The 17,635-nt window shown below is 39.8% G+C and overlaps 1 protein-coding gene across 14 annotated transcripts in view; it reads left to right on the forward strand.

Moving 5' to 3' along the window:
• FBXW11 (F-box and WD repeat domain containing 11) overlaps positions 1–17,635 on the forward strand; it is a 124,925-nt gene that overhangs the window by 1,154 nt on the left and 106,136 nt on the right. For 4 of the 14 annotated variants that reach the window (XM_014850865.3, XM_070517094.1, XM_070517093.1 and 1 more), the window contains exon 2: positions 8,338–8,499. The exons of the other annotated variants lie outside the window; for them this stretch is intronic. The gene's annotated coding sequence lies outside the window, so the exon portion shown is untranslated. The remainder of the gene's footprint in view (positions 1–8,337; positions 8,500–17,635) is intronic. 14 annotated transcript variants of the gene reach the window in all.

Raw genomic sequence — 17,635 nt, forward strand, 5'->3', positions numbered from 1 at the left:
CCGGCTTCTCGGACAAAGGGTTTCCTTCTCGGCCGAGAGGGATGTTTGCATAGCAGGGCCCCAGGTACTCTGGATTCCATCTCCCAGGAAAGCAAAACCGTAACTTCACGTTTTCCAGAGGTGCTTTGGGAAATTGGGGAAGAAGGGGGAGGGGTGGTCCTCATCACTGCCTCCAGTTCTTTCTTCTTACAAAAACAAACAAACAAAAAGGAGAATCCTAGGCCCCTGGGGAAGCGATCACTCTTCTGTTAGAAACCAGTGGTAGACGGGCCAGACTCCCTGGCCCCACGGAAACCCCAACCCCCTTCTGCCTTAGGACTTGGAGCCAGAAGGCGTTTTTAGAAACAGGACCATGAGAGGGTGTCTAGTAGAAGCGAAGAATTTGCTACTTGGTGAATGATTTGGTGGAAGAAATAAAATATGGCAGCTATGACCTGCCAATTTGAACATTAGGGAAATCAAACTGGGCTCTGGAGAGTTTGTAGGAGGAAGTCTTTGCCTCAGCAAATGGACATGCCCAAGGTTTCTCCTCTGGAAACCTTGACAGTTTCTTTGTATCTCTCTAACAACTTCTACTCCAGGGTTGAGAGGAAAGGTGAAAGAATGTACTTAACCCAGCAAAATGTTCTCCTAGCCAGATTTTCTCCAGTGTGAAAATGTTTATTGAGTCAGTGATTCCACTGAGTAGGGTCGGTGACATCAGAGCCACTTCCCTCATTTAACGCTATAAATAATAAACGGTGACACTGAAAGTCTGTTGGATAGCTGCATGGTTTCTGTGGATGATGGTATCTGGGGAGTTGAGATGCATGTTTGAAAAATGGAAGTACAGTACCATAAATACAGAGGCAGCTTAATATTTGCTGTCCTTTGCATAATTCACAGAACTAGACTTCTCCGGGATTCTTGAAAACTAGGGGAAAAAAATGCTCCGGTAGTTTCTGATTTGTGTGTCTGTGCGTGCGTGTGTGGTTGCTTTCTAAGGGATACTGTCACTTGTGAGTTTTTGGTTTTCATTTATTAAGTAATTTTTCCTTTTCAGTATAATTTATCAAACTATTATTGAAGTCAAGCCTTGGATATTCTCAAATTTTGTAGTGGGTTATTTTAGTAAAATACCTTAACTGAAATGACATAGTACATATTCTTATAGATGTACAATACAGGTACTTACACAGGAGGAGTACTTCATATCAAAAAATCGTAACTTGGTACCTCTGAAATTGGCTGTTCTGTGCTCCTTCCATTTCCATTCATTTAAAAAATAACTAAAATGTCTTTATTTTCAAAAGAATTAGAAGAAGTACAGTGTACTCCACTTGCTGTCTTTGAGTGTATGGTGAAAAAAAAACCTGTGGCCTAAATTTACTGACTTCCTATACTTTTAACTTAAAAAAATTTTGATTTTACATGATTGTGCTTGTCTATGATCTGAAAAGATTTCAAGGGCATCATAAAGTGGGATTCTTAGAAAATTTAACGAAGAGTTTAGTAGTTATCTAGATCAATTTTGAAATGGCTTTTCATATGCAGATTTTGGTATTCCTTCAAGAGGATACCAGTTAAGACTCTTAGGCAACCCTTTTCATGAACATATATATTTATTTAGATAGCACAGGTGCTTAACAACTGATTTAGTAAATCTAGCATCAGATGTAGGAGTGATAATGCCTTAAAATCTAATTGTATATGACTTTTTGTGTTCACTGCATTTTAATTACAGTTTCCAGAACTAGGTTAAAAATATTTTTTACGTTGGTTTCAAAATAACATGGTTAAAGGAGGGCAAGGGGTTAAACTTATGGTATTTTGAAGGCCTAAAGCATGAAATATTTTTAGGTTTTTATGAGTCAGCTTCAATACTCAAGTATTTGTGATTGTGCTGCCTGTACCAGTTTGGTACTTAATGGTTAACAGGATAACTTTCATTTGATATTCCAGAGCGGGCTATAAGAAAGAGAGGAAACAGACTTCTTGGGTATCTCCAGTTTCTTAATCTTCATCCTTCTACTTTCTTTGATTTTGATTCTTTCTCATTTGTTTTTTTTCCTCGGACTTTTTTAGTTTACTAGGAAATAAATAAATAAATAAATAAATAAAGCTGGTGATAGCAGAATAATTAAATCTCCAAGATGTAACCCTCCTTGTGACTCCTACCCCTGCCTGAGGCTGGGTCCAGAGTGCTTCTCCAACTGCCCTACTTCATAGGGATTAGTCTTTAATATAGACTATAAACTCTTGATTGAGACAACGGAATTTACAATTGCTGACGGTAATTTAACCACCAAATGACTTTCATGGCCTTGTATTGGCCTAATACTGTACGTAGTTTATGGGACTGTTTTTCAAACTTAGGACTCCGGTGAAATCAGCTTTACTATTAATGAGGTAGAAAAGTAGTAATCCATTTTGGAAATATACAAGATTCGCCAGGCTGTGTCTAGTGCTGTGGACTGGAAAGAATGAAAACTGTATTTTATGTATCATATGATATTTCTTAACGCTTGCGTTAGGAATATGAGTTGATGTTCAGGCGCTCATCACTAGAAAGCACTCCAGAGCTGCTGACTGGGAGAAAAATGGTTAGTCCTCCCTGTTAGAAGGTAGCAGAAGTTGATGTTAAAAGTTGAGGAAAGGTAATTTTGTTCCATGTGTGTGAGTGCGCCCACCCCCAGACAATTAATGGGCAGTTTATACTCTATCGTTCGCTGTCAGATGGTTCCCTTGTTTGCTAAGTGACCTTAAGTGAGTCATTTCCCTTCTGTGTTGCCTCTAAATGGCTATGTTACTCATTGAATGTAGTAATTTAGGTAAAATACATTGGATCTTATTAAGAAGGTGTGATATAAATGATATTTTTAGAGCTGTTTGAAGTACAGGCTGGACACAAGGCCAAGGAGATGAGAGAAACTGATGAGTGAAGTTACTGGAAATTTTTCTCTTTTTTTCCCCTTCTTGTCATTGGCTTCTTAAGTGGAGTGAGTGAGTTTGTTTAGTGACTCCTTCAAGAGCTTGGATCTTACTTTGTCACTATAACTTATCCTCATTTACCTCTAGCCGTGTGCTGATTTACCAAAGGCAGATTAAATGGACAAAGGTTTAAGTTGGGTCCAAATGAAATAAACCACATGCATATTTATGGACCTCATTGACCTGCCTCAGGTGGCTGTGGCTCAAATATATCAATTTTTGCCCCGATTTTGGACTAAGTTAGACGTCCTTTCAGATTTGACAAGGATAAACATGATCTTGCACACAAGTCTTGGCACTCTTGGCCCTAACTGCTGTACCCTGAAAATGAAGAGAGCCAGCACAGGGGAATCACTGGCCCGTTACATAGATTCATGGAACATCACATATTTCCCTCTGAGTAGTGCTGTGTGATCCTGGGAATCCTAGAAACAAACTTCAGTGCCGCGAGGTAGCTAGGATCCTGGGTTCCACCTGGTGATATTTACACTTTAAGGGAAAGAAAGCATTTCAAGTCCTAGTAATTCGAATTCCACCCTCCCTTCCAGCTTTTCTTCCTACATTCCTCACTTGTTCTGTATTCAAGCCAAAGTGTGGAGGACCATGGTTCTTCACATCTGCTCGCACTGTTTTGTTTGTCAGCAGTGATGTGAGCTGACCTAAGCCCATGTGTTGAAGGCTGCTGGTGTTCACGGGAAGGACCTAACAGTAGTTGGCTCCTCGGCCAGATTGGCTTAGGTCAGATCTCAGGAATCCTCTCTTCCACCTATGCTGATGAAGTCCTGTTCCATCAAAACACAATTTAGATGCCACCTCTTTTGATGTCAGTTTATATTTTTGGTGGCAGATACCTCTTTGTTTTTATATCTGTTATATTGCCTATATGATAATCATTGTTAAGTGAAATGAATGAATTCTACCACGTTGTATTTATCTCATGGTCCTTAACGTATTCCGGGCTTTGTATTATAGTTTGCTGTTTGTGTCCCCTATGAAATGATCAACTCCTCACGGTGCCTTCTTGCAATTCAACAAATGTTGAGTTGACTTTTCCTCTTGATTGTTGACATACGTTATTGCTATTTGCCTGTATCTAAACTATCTTCTGGAAATTCTTACCTGTATCACTAATTCTCATAGTAATTTGTTCCAAACTCTTATGGGACTTATCATACCTTCCTGTATATCACAAAGGCTTGTGATCATGTCTGAGCTTCTATCCAGCGGCTGTATCTGATTATCCTTTGAATCCTTCACAATGCATAGCACTTGGGTGTGCAATACATAGTTATTGATTTACATTCATGTTAGGTATTTTTTTTTCATACTGTGAAACTTTTTAAGATTTCCTTTTGATAACCTTAAGACAAAGGTGGAAATGAATGGAGGAGAAAGACTGGTAAGAGGGAAGTGGAGGGTGGTGTGTGGCACACAGACATCCATAGACATTTTGACCATTATTTTGAGGCTTTTGCACAACATACAGACTGATTTACATACATCCCAGAAGGTAGTTGATACCAAAGTATTAAGGAAACCAGACTTTTTATATCTGTTGTGAACTTGCCAAACAGTCGCTAAGTTCTAAGGATTCTGTGACCTTAGAGAAGCATGATTTAGCACAAAGGGCTTGGGCTTGAAAGTGAAACACCCGAGTTTGTATCCTAGCTCTGTCACTTGCTAGCTGTGTGGCCTTAAGAAAGTTATCCTTTCTGTGGTATGTTTCATTGTCTGTAAAAATAAGAAGATGCAGGTATTGCTCCGAGTGTTGGGAGGATTATATGAGAGATGGATGTGGAAGGACCTTGCGGGGGCGTGTCTCTCAGCACCTGCTTCCCATGCTAACTTTCCCCACAAGGCCAGGGACCGTGTTTTGTAAAGCACAGTCGAGACAGATGGTATGAAGATTTTTTAGTTTTTCCCTCCGAGTTGTGAATGTATTTATTTGTGAAACTTTACAGAGGCCTAAAATTCATTTGCTTTTAGCCATACATTTAATGAGGCATCTTTGGGGGAAATGATGACATCAGACAGAATCAGTACTATCTTGGAAATCTGGGAAGTACTGTTACAATTATGAAGAACTACCAATTAGACCAAATTAGACCGGTACTCTAACTATGGCGAGAACCCACCCAACCCTGTTTTAGGTTTCGTAGTAGAAGGAGACTGGTGATAAGTTAATATTAACATTGAGTATTGTGATTTTGTTTGATCGGTTTAGTTTAGATGAGGAAATTAGGATTTTTGAATTCTTATTCTTGTTTTAGCAAAGCTAATGATTTTGACCTTTAACAGAATAAGCAGTGAGTATCATACAAGATTTCCTCCTCAGTTGTTATGTTGTTCGTTAAATTAGTTGACAAAAGAGGAAAAAAACCTGTTGGTCCAGAATGTGCTTGTTAACCCTCAGTTAAGTTTCTGCTGATCACAATTGCCTAACAGGAAGTTTGTCTTTGCAGGCAAATGAGAGACAACCAGGAAGACCTGACAGTCCAGTAGGGTATCTCTAACCTGGATCTTATAATTGTTTTAACAAAATTCAGAAATTGCAGCGTCCTTTGATGTCAGCAGGAAGCATTTTTAGGAAATTCCCTTTCAGAGTTAGTCAACAATGATGAAGACTTCACAGAATGGAAAGCTGTGAAGTAGAAACAGTGGGACATTAATATGTAAAATGAAAAAAAAAGTCTTTGTGAATAGAGAGATATGTGAATATAAGTATAATGAATATAGGAAACCATTCTCTAATAGCAAGCCTTTGATCCACAGAAGAACAGGAAAAATTAAATGAGGCTTTACTATTGAGAAAAAAGGAACTTGAGTAATTTATTTTAAAGATTTTAAATTTTTTTATTTTTCCTTTTTCTCCCAAAGCTTCCCAGTACATAGTTGTGTATTTTTAGTTGTGGGTCCTTCTAGTTGTGGCATGTGGGACGCTGCCTCAGCGTGGTTTGATGAGCAGTGCCATGTCCGCACCCAGGATTCGAACCAACGAAACACTGGGCCGCCTGCAGCGGAGCTCACGAACTTAACCACTTGGCCATGGGCCGGCCCCTATTTTTAGTTTTATTAAGAGTTAAATTGAGAACACTTAACCTGTTTTGAGAACAAATAATAAAAAATGTTTTGATTCTGTGATCACTTGGGAGGCTAGAAGAGAAAGGGGCAGAGGACAGGAAGAACTCAGTCCTTACATTCCTGGTCTGGCATTTATTAGTCTTTGTATCTCTAGCATAAGGCATGCCACCAATTAGGCATTCAATAAATGTCTATTTGAAGGGAAGAGGGGAAAATGAGCTCACTAACACAGAGAAAAGGCCTGACGATTCACGAGGTTCAGAAATGAGTCCATTAGTCAAATTGTTGTGGATGTGTTTTGCTGTAATTGTTCAGCATTTTGGTTCTAGCAGTAAGTTATATTTTGAAAAGCAGAGTATATTGCTTTAGCAGTTAGTTACTAGCCATAGCTCACTAGGTGCTTTTATCAAAATGGGGTTTCCAGGTTATAATTACGCTCCAGAGTAATGTCGCTTAATGGGAAAAACTTGAACCCTTGTTCTTTGCTTGAGATTTTACTTACGTGATTGATCTCTTTTAAGTTGTGGGTATTAAGATGTCTCCATTTGATTATGGTGAGGTTAATCATACACTAGCATTTCAGTGACTTCAGTTACTTAGCCTACAACGTGAAAAGTCAGAACATCTTTAGTCATTGCCTGTGGACTATTTATTAACAAATTTGGGAATTTAAAAATTCGCTGGTTTCAGCTGGATTTGAGATTCTTTGTCACAGACACAGTCTTTTGCTGCTAAACACAAAGACTACTTGGGCAACATTATAATGTGTTTTGTTTTAATATTAATATTGTGGACCTTAGAATTGTATGGCTCTGTTAATGAAATCCTTTTTTTTAAAAGATTTTATTTTTCCGTTTTCTCCCCAAAGCCCCCTGGTACATAGTTGTATATTTTAGTTGTAGGTCCTTCTAGTTGTGGCATGTGGGATGCCGCCTCAGCATAGCCCGACAAGTGGTGCCATGTCCACGCCCAACATCCGAACTGGTGAAACCCTGGGCCGCCGCAGCGGAGCATGTGAACTTAACCACTTGGCCACGGGGCCGGCCCCTGAAATGCTTTTTTAAGTGGCAAGATCTAGTCAGCATGGTTCCATTCATTCAGTTGTGTTTTAGTTCAGCTAGGCTGAAATTTTACTCCTCTGTATTTTTGTAGTTCTCCATTCTGACGTTAGTTAACTTAGGGGCTTTGAGAGTGAAGTTTGGTTTCTTCTGCCTCAGGAATTAGGGCTTTTCTGATCTTTGGACGTGGGAGACCGCGTGCTCTGTGAAAAGGACCTGGGCTCTACCACCTAGTAGATGTGGGGCTTTCGGCAGGTTATTCCTTCTCATCTTTTTTGAGAATTAAATATGAGTAATGAATGTAAAGGGCCTGGCCCGTTTTCAGTAAGGTTCAGTATTGTAATTACTGCAGGAACATTTTGGCACTAGTGTGGCAGTTGGGGAAGTAGCAAATTTATGTGCAAGCAAGTTCACAGTTCATAGTCTTCTGATTTTTTAAGTTTTTATCTGTGTCATCCTGTTGAGTGCCTTTTTCTCTCTCCCTCATAGTTTGTTTAGAATTTGCAGTCTAATGGAAAAGCCGGCCTGGTGGTAAAAGCATGTTGACATAATGTGGACTGGGCATGTGTATTTACAGGTGTCCTCTGGTAGATTGTTTGCTGGTGTTCTTGATTATTTTTCCTAGTTTACCCACTGCCTGGCCACTGTGGGGGATTGGCCTTTGTTGAATCAGAAGTTCACTCTGAAAATTATGTCATGTTTTTAAATGTCCTATATTTCAGCTGAGTGTTGAAAATTTGGGTAATGTGTAGATTTGATGTCTTATATGTAACAAACCAAAAGATTTCTTGTTAATATCTTTATTGAGAGATATTTGAGCTCTCCCATATCATTAATTTTGGCTGACAAACATTTTGTAATAGTGGAGGAGGTGTTTTAGAAAATGGATAAGGAGGTTCATTGTAGCTCAATGGTCTGAGACAATTTGTGTGGAGAAGAGAGTAAGTTTTTAGCTGCTCTTATTTGGAAATTAGATGCTATTTATCCTGAGTGAATATCACTGTTAGGGACGTTTCCATCTTTGCCGTGTAGAGTTTCTCAGCCTTCTCAGCACAGAGTAGGAGTGCTGTCGCAAACCTTCTGTGCCAGATAGCTGACTCAGGGGTCGTAACTTCTTTCCTGTGCCTCAGATCCACCACTCCGTTGACCCTTCCTTCCATTTCTTGGTGGCTGTCCTTTGCCACTGGTGCCATGGTGGGTGTATGGATTGCTTTCTATCTTTCAACAGTTACCGAAGTGCATGTTTGGGATTTTGTTGAAGAAAGCTGGATACGGTAAACGGAAAGAATCTTGGAAGCTGCTTGACTGCTGTCTTTTCTCACACTAGTCTGAAAGGGAATACTCCCATTCATTCTGGATTGGTGGATCTGAAGTACAAAATATTTTCCAGGTAAGCAATTACCCTGTATTGTTTTGTTATGTAGAACTCAACTCACTGAAAGAAACTTAAAAACAAGATTTCTTTACTTTTTTCCATTAATAGGAAAAGGAAGAAATGTTAGACATTTGTGCTTAGTGTTCATGTCTGAGTGTGGATTAGTGAAGATATGTGTGGCGGAATTGCTAGTACAAACTTTGTTTCAGTGTAAGAAGTGCATTTGTTTTTATTATAGGCTCAAATGGTTTATAGTAATAGTTCAGCAGGAAATGCAGTAAACAAGAAATTTTGTTTGGGAAATAGTTTGTTAAATATGGAAAACAAATGATAATTTTGAGGCATTATCTCACGGTTTCTGGTTAATACCTAGTCAAAATAGTTTTTGTAGTTACCATGTAAAGTAGTGGTCTTTTATTCTTAGGACTCTAACTGTAGCAACTGTTTATTGACCATCTGTTAAGTGCCAGGCACCGTTGTAGGCTCTTTACATATATTTCTTATTCAGCTGGCACATGCTTTACCTATGTTTTGCAGATAGTGCAATGAAGCTCCTAAGCGTTAAATAAGTGCGAGTTGCCCAGGGTCCTACAGCTAGTAGGTGGCCAAGCCAGGCTTTAAGCTTGAGTCTGTGTGTCTCGAAGCTCTGCCTCTTTCAGTGACCACATGTGCTCAAATTTGTGCTTCAACTCAAATTGCCTATCTGCAAGAGCAAGGTGCAGTTTTTTATAACAGGTTTCCACTCAGAGAACACATGATAGATCATTGTTTGGTGTGGTAGTTTAATGATGTCTGATGCTCTCCCCAGCTTAGTGAAAAAATCAGAAGACCCTCAGTTAGTTCATCCAGCAAACATAAAGGTAACTTAGCGAGTATAAGAGAGGCAGTGCGTTTAAATGTCAAAACATGTTTTATACAGGGAAGTATCATTTGGTCTAGTGAACTCAAAGCTGCATCTTCTCACTTCCTCCCTAGTTTTTAATGGTTATTTAAATAGCTCAGTAGCTTATTATGTAGACTTCTTTTGACCTGTGCTTTGTCAGCCTTACAAGTAAGACATTGGCAAACAACTCTCTTGAAAACATGAGTATTTTGAGTATTTAATATTCTCTCCAGATTACCTATTCCCTTTAATATTAAAAAAATTTCTTTTTATCATAGACTGACTCTCTGACTTTTGTGATCCTTGTTTTAGTTTAACTCCTTTATATTTGCTAATATTTCTCCTAGGGGAGCATTTGTCACACTTGTCATCTGAAGAACTGTTGGAGGGGGTGGTGGTAGTAGAAGTTGAAATAATAAACACTTACTGGGCACTTATTCTGTATTGAGCACAGTTATGGGCACTTTCTCTGTGTAAACTCATTTTATTTTCATAGTAACCCAGTGAGGTAGGTACCATTATTTCTACTTTACTGATGAGGAAACTGAAGGATGGGTAGTTAAATAACATGTTAAAGGTCACGCATCTGGTAAGAGACAAAGGTGAGATGTGAATCCAGGCACTCTGGCTTCAGAGAACGTGCTTTACCCTCTATGCTATATTGCCTCTGGAGTGTCATCCAGTGGTAAAAAGAGGGGCTGAAATCCCGAAGACTAAAACTCGATGTTCTGATTTGAAGAAGCCATTGCAAATAGAAAGGAAACAATTGTTGTTGAGCATCTATTTCTTACCTTCTGTAGAGAACAGTAGCTCTCCGATTCTGCATTAGCCAGCTGGGACCATCGGGCTGTTTCCCCAGAGGACTCACAGTAGGGTTAGTTTGAGATTATCTTCCAAAACGGTGCTGTGATGATGGAAATGTTCACTATCTCTGCTGTTCAGTATGGTAGCCACTAGCCACATGTGGCTGTTTTGAAATGTGGCCCTGTAACTGAGGAACTGAATTTTTAATTTTACTTAATTTAAATTTATATTTAAATAGCCACATGTGCAGTTTTAGAATTTCCCTTGATCCTAGATTTGATCCCTTGTTTAACATCTATAGAAATTTGATCTGGTCAGCATGCTCAAAGCATCTCGTTATCCCGCTGTTGGTCTTCCATTAACCAGCTCCATGAGACTGATGTGTAAAGCCAGAATTCCACTTTATTAATTTATAGCGATATATGTGTGTTAGCGTGTATTAGTATAAACTTTTCTGGTAGGTAGATTTGCTTACTGGGTCCTAATTAATTTGCCAGTTTAAAATTTTCAAATAAGAAACAAGAGTTTGAGGGACCTGAAGACTCGAGCCATATCACTAGAATATTCTCTTAATGTGGGTAGACTTTACCTATCAGGTCAGATCATAGTCGGGTGGCTTAGTTAGCATGGACTCAACCGGGGAGGTGAGATGCTTACTGGACGGGGACTGAGGCAGCCTCCTTCAGCTTCCTTTAGGGATGGATGATTTGGCAGAACCTCTTCCTTCAGCTTCTCTGCTTGCTTTTACTTCCCAAATCCTTTGCTGATTAAGGCATTCATTTTTAGGCATGTTTGTACATTCAGCTTGAGTGCACTCTTGATTTATAGGTCTGGGAAGCCCTTTGCTTTCCTTAAGGTGCCTTTATCACTGCTATGATCCATTTTGTGCTCATCTTTGACTCTAAGAAGGCAGTTGAATTTTCCTTGCTTCCCTGTGGCCTCTTTCTACTGAAACGCACGTATTAGCTTATTTAATTTGGTCATATGGTGCGGGGTAGAATACAAACATACTCATAAAGACTATACCTGGTGGGACATTCTCTTTGCATTAAATCATGTTATTAAATGAGCTTGTTTTTAGCTCACTTTATCGCTATTTTGAGACTTGTTGCTCCTGCCGTTCTTAAAGTAGAAAGAGTAACATAACCAGATTTTCTTGCATGTGTAGGATAGATCGAAAAGACTGAAGGCAAGGAGACTAGTTAGTTCAAGTGAGCAGTAATGAAGGCGAACCAGAGCATGGACCGTGGGCATGATGGGGATGGATGGACTTGAAAGAGATGTGGGTGGGAGGATCTGCAGAACTTGGGGCTGATTATAGGAGTAGGAGATGGAAGGAATATGGTATATGAATTTTAGATTTTTGCCTTGGGTACCTGGATGGATGTTTGTTCTCTTTTCCAAGATAATGAATACTTGAAGAGCAGATTGGGGAGGGGAGTCGGAGAAAGTATGAGTTGAGTTTGGGTTATAATGTATTTGAGTTGCCTGTGGTTGAATCCTCTAAGAGAAGTATCTGGGAGGAATATTGATCTGGAGCTCACCAGAGAGAGCAGGGATAGAGAGAAAGATTTGGGAGTTTTTAGCCTCAGTGGTAGCTAACTTTACTTAGTAGAGTTATGAGATTACTCAGAGTATTGATTGAAGACTCTATCTATTGGTGTATGGGAATGCCGACATAAAGGAATGCGCCACAACTAAGTTCAGATCCTGAGATCATATGTGATACGATGAAGAGCTGTTAACACTCTCTTCTTTTCATCTCCATCTGGGAATTCTGTTACAACCTGTCCCAGTCAGCAAATTAGCTCATTATGTTTGGGTTGTGGTTTTCTTTTCCACTGTAATGCCTTGTTTAATTAACAGAGGTACTGTTTTTGAAATGTGTTTTTAAAAACTCCATGTTGTCACTGCACATCTTACATACATTTATGCAAATTCAATTCCGTGTATCTGGTGACGAAAACAAGGGAAAAATAACCTAAACAGTGAAGGTTCTGGATCAAGCGTGAGAGGGGAAATGGAGGTTTGCTCTTCTCTCAGCCTGTCTCGGTTCTTGAATGCTTCTCATCTAGCTGTGATGAGTGTGATTATGGTATTTTAAAGATATACATTTTTAACGTCACAACATGAGACCTAAGTACAAGCCAGCTATTTTATCTACTGGTCAGTTGAAGAATCAGTGAACTGTTCCAGTGCTGGAGAGAAAATTAACTGTGTTGGAATTATTGAGATAGTGTGTTGGTCCAGTGTGGCATATCTTTGAGGCAAATTTTTACTGTATGCTGTGTTCACCTTATGCACTGACTTCACACCCTGATTCTCAGGTGAGCTGTAGCTCCACTGTAATTAGGTTTTGGTAATAAAGGCATGGAGATATGAAGAGTTCATTACAGCTACAGTCAGTCAATACTTAAAACAATTTTTTGAATGTATTATATATGTCTATGGTACAAAATTCTTAAGGTACAAAAAGAACTATGCAGTAAGAAAATGAACAGTTTCCGTTCCCTCTAGCTGCAGCTACTCAGCTGCATCCCTTTTTTTTTTTTTAAAGATTTTTATTTTTCCTTTTTCTCCCCAAAGCACCCTGATACATAGTTGTATATTTTTAGTTGTGGGTCCCTCTAGTTGTGGCATGAGGGATGCCGCCTCAGCGTGGCTTGATGAGTGGTGCCATGTCGCGCCCAAGATCCAAACTGGCGAAACCCTGGGCTGCCGAAGCGAAGCGCGCGAACTTAATCACTCGGCCATGGGGCCGGCCCCATCAGCTACATCCTTGTATAGCCTTGATATATGTGTGTGTGCTGGACACATTATTCTGCACCTTGATTTTTTTAATGTAAAATATGACATGTCCATCTTTCATGTCAGTTCCCAAAGAGCTCTCATTATTTTTTGAAGAGATAATTAAAAGATGCATGCTGATTTATTGTATGTGCTAAAATTTGTGAATCAGTCCGGACTGATGTGCATACAGGTTATATCCAGTCTTTTACTATTACACATGATGCCGTAAAGAATAACTTAGTGTATGTGTCGTTTGACATGTGGAGGAGTGTATCTTTAGGACAGATTCCTGGGAGTAAGCCTCACTGGCTAGGTGCTTTTAAAAATCTGATAGAGATTGCCACGTTGCCCTCCAGTCACATTGCACCAGTTTAGTCTCGCACAGGCTTTGCTTGGGAGTACTTTTATTTCCTGACATTCTTGTGGTGTTATATGGATTTTAAGCTGATTGCTTTTTTACTTGTTCTTCTCCCTTCTTCCTCCATAACTTTTTGTTATGAGAAATTTCATATGTACAGAAGAGTTCATACGTACATAAGGGGATAAAACCAGTACGACAAACACCTATGTATGCTCTCTGCCTAGGCTCAACAATTGTTAACATTTTGCCATATTTGCATCATTTCTCTGCTCCCCGCCTTGCTCTCTCCTTTCTTTCCAATCTCCCTCCCTCCTTCCTGTCTTCTCTCCTTTTATTCTTTACTTTTCTCCTCCCCTTCCTGTCCTTCTTTCCCCAAATACATACCCGTTTTTGTTGTTAAAAAATTTGAAAGTAGGTTGCAAATGTGATACTTCACCGACTAAACATTTCAGCATGTATCTCCTAATAAGGACAGTATCTCTCTCTCTCTATAAAACCACAAACACAACCATATATATATATTTCCATGTGTAAACCGCATATTATATGGAATCACATATACTTTATTCATATATAAAAAAATCACAATACTGTTTTTACATCTAAGAAAATTAAAGTAATTCCATAATATAATATCAAATATTCAGTTAAATTAAAATTTCAGGAGCCGGCCCCGTGGCTGAGTGGTTAAGTTCACGCACTCCACTTTGGTGGTCCGGGGTTTCGTTGGTTCGGATCCTGGGCACAGATGTGGCACTACTCATCAAGCCATGCTGAGGCGGTGTCCCACATTCCACCACTAGTAGGACCCATGCTAAAAATATACAACTATGTACCAGGGGGCTTTGGGGAAAAAAAGAAAAATAAAATCTTAAAAAAAAAATTTTTCCTGATTGTCCCAAGAACGTCTTTTATAGCACCCCCCCCCACACCTTTAAAAAAAAGCAAAAACAAAGCAGGATCCAAACAAAATACACCCTTTTATTTGGTTGTTAGTCTCTTTAACTTATTTATTTTTTTTTTTGAGGAAGATTAGCCCTGAGCTAACTACTCTCAGTCCTCCTCTTTTTGCTGAGGAAGACTGGCCCTGAGCTAACATCCATGCCCATCTTCCTCTACTTTATATGTGGGATGCCTACCACAGCATGGCGTGCCAAGCGGTGCCATGTCCACACCCGGGATCTGAACCAGCGAACCCCGGGCCGCTGAGAAGCGGAAGGTGCTAACTTAATCGCTGCGCCACGGGCTGGCCCCCTCTCTTTAACTTATTTTAATTCAGAACAGTCCCTCTGCCCTTTTCCCTCCTCTCCTCGCATTGATTTTTTTCTGGAGTCCAGCTTAGTTGTCTTGTGGGATGTGCAACATTCTTTACTTGTTTATTTCCTCATGGTGTCATTTAACTTGCTTCTCTAACTTCTGTGTTTCCTGTAAACTGGAAGTTAGGTGAGAGGCTTGATTGAAGCCAGGTTGAACATTTTGACAAGAATGCTTTGTCGTAGTGAAGTGTGCTTCCCATTGCGTCACATGGGGAAGCACTTAATGACAGGTTACCGCATTATGAGCTCTCCTAAGTTTGATCCCTTGGCTAAGGGGGCAACAGCCAGATCTTTCCATTATAAAGGGACAGTTTTATCCTCTGCAATTAGAAAGGAATCTATGAGACAGTATTTTGGCACCTTGTAAATATCCTGTTTCATTACAACCTTTCACCCAGTGGTTTCAGCATCCTGATCCTGAAATCACTTATTACAAGAGGAGTTAGAAAATTTTGGTTTTCTAATTCTGTCATTCCATGTACATTTATTAGCTAGTAGTCACAGAGGCCATCCCCGTTTCTCCTGCTTCCTTTTGTGTATGACCATACTCTCGTGGACTTTTATTTATTCAGTGTGTTAACAATTAATTATGGTCTTTATCGATATTCAAATTGTCCCACATTTGGCTAATGAGAGCCCCTTCATGGTGGCTCCTGCTTCCTTTTGACATGATCCCATCAGTCTTCCTGTGTTCCTTGGCTTTTTACTTTCCCTGTGTATTTGGAATCAGCCATTTCTCCAAGAAGCTCTGGTTCCTTTTAGTGGGGAACAATATTTAGAAACCAAAATCTTTGCTGTTAGGTTGTCATTGCTTCCGGTAGACAGAGCTAAGAAGTATATTTAAAAAGAACCATGAGTTCATGTTCTTTCTTTCTTTTTTTTTTTTTGAGGAAGCTTAGCCCTGAGCTAACATCTGCTGCCAGTCCTCCTCTTTTTGCTGAAGAAGACTGGTCCTCAGCTAACATCTGTGCCCATCTTCTTCTACTTTATATGTGGGATGCCTGCCACAGCATGGCTTGACAAGTGGTACATAGGTCTGTACCTGGGATCCGAACTGGCGAACCCTGGGCTGCCGAAGCAGAACATGCAAACTTAACTGCTGTGCCACTGGGCCTCATGTTATTTCTGATTCAAATTTACAGTCATGCCTTGCTTAACGATGAGGATACGTTCTAGAAATGTGCCATTAGGCAATATCGGTGTGTGAACCTCATAGAGTGTACTTACACAACCCTGGATGGTCTAGCCTACTACACACCGAGGCTGTATGGTACTAATCTTATGGGACCTCTGTCATATATGTGGTCTGTGGTTGACTGAAATATTGTTATTTGGTGCATGACTGTATTACAGGGATATTTTTGTTAGCTTTTTCTTCTTTCTGCTTTTTCTCCTCAAGTCCCCCCAGTACACAGTTGTATTTTTTTTTTTTTAGTTGTGGTCCTCTAGTTGTGGCACATGGGACACTACCTCAACATGACCTGACTAGTGGTGCCATGTCCACGCCTAGGATCCGAACTGGCGAAACCCTGGGCCACCGAAGGGGAGCGTGGGAACTTAACCACTCAGCCACGGAGCCTGCTCTTTTGTTAACTTGTTGATTTTCAAAATCTAAGGGACCATACTGGTGCCATGACTATCAAATTGGGGTACCAATTGGTAGGTAAACAGGCAGATAAATAGCTTTGTTCATTCATTATTGAGCGTGTACTTGAAGAGGTACTGTTTGGTGATGTGGGGAATACGGACAGAATCAGATGTGCACTTGCTTCCAGAAGCTTGCAGTGTTTTACATAAAAAAGTGTAGTATAATGTGAAAACTGGTAAGTATCATAAGGGGTGGACATACAGTCTGTGGGAGTTAGAAAAGGAGGGGAATTTTGTAAGGGACATTTTTAAAAAGGTACCCCTTGAGGCCTGAGCAGAAATTAGGCTTGGCAGTGGATGTATTGGGGCAGGGGAGGGCTTTCATAGCCAAGATAACCCAGTGAACAGTGGCTCACAGGTATCCGTGTGTATTGTCTATCGGGAGGGACAGGTAAGCAGTTTTGTGGATTGTTGGAGTATAACTTGTGTGAAGGGATTGAGATAGATAAATTTGCAAAGACGGAATGTAGCCAAATCTTAGACTTTATCCTTCAGGTCATAGGTAGCCTGTGGATAGATAGAGCTCCACAGATCTATCTTATATGGTCTGCATAGATTTAAAAAATTGAGACGTTTCATATCAAAACACTAATTTCTGGCTTTGCCTGAAAATTGGAGCTGAGTAATGGCTGCCCTTTTGAGTCAGGGCTTATCCTTCCCTGGTTACCACAGCCCCTAAGAGGCCCTCTTCATCTGGCCTTCTGCCTGGCCCTACAAGATTTTCAGCTTGTGATCCTGTAGGTATTGGAGGTGGGGTGAGGGTGGTGGATGTCGTTTGAGAAGAGAGGTGACTATGAAAGTTTGTGCAAGATCTGTGCTTTAGAAAGATTACTCTGGCAGTCAGTTTGGAGAATAAATTGGAGCAGAGAGACCAATTAGCAGACTGTTGGAATATTCCAGGGAAGAAATGACAAGAGAGTAACAGATGGTGCGGAGAGGTGGAAATGAGACATTTTAAATGTAGAAGGATGGATTGTATTGATAGATATGAGTATTTGTGTGTATATACTGACAAGAATGTAAATCAAACTCTATTATAACATGGAGTCCTGTTTCTGAAAAGCTTTGCATTCATAAATCGGCTTCTGGAAGTTAACCACATGTTTTTGTAATCTACTAGCCAATTTTGGGAGACAGTAGTAATAGTTTCATGTATTGTTGTCACTGTGTAAAGTTTAGTTTTGCAATAGGCAAATAACATACTTAGACAAAAAATGTAACTCTGACCTAGCTTTATTTCTCAATGTTGTATATAAAGTGAATATATTAGGATTTTTAAAATAACTTTCTTTATAATTACAGAGTTAAATTTTCAAACAGAATTATTAGCAATCCTGTATACATATTTTC

The sequence above is a fragment of the Equus asinus genome, chromosome 9 (genome assembly GCF_041296235.1).
Source record: "Equus asinus isolate D_3611 breed Donkey chromosome 9, EquAss-T2T_v2, whole genome shotgun sequence".
NCBI classification, from domain to species: Eukaryota; Metazoa; Chordata; class Mammalia; order Perissodactyla; family Equidae; genus Equus; species Equus asinus.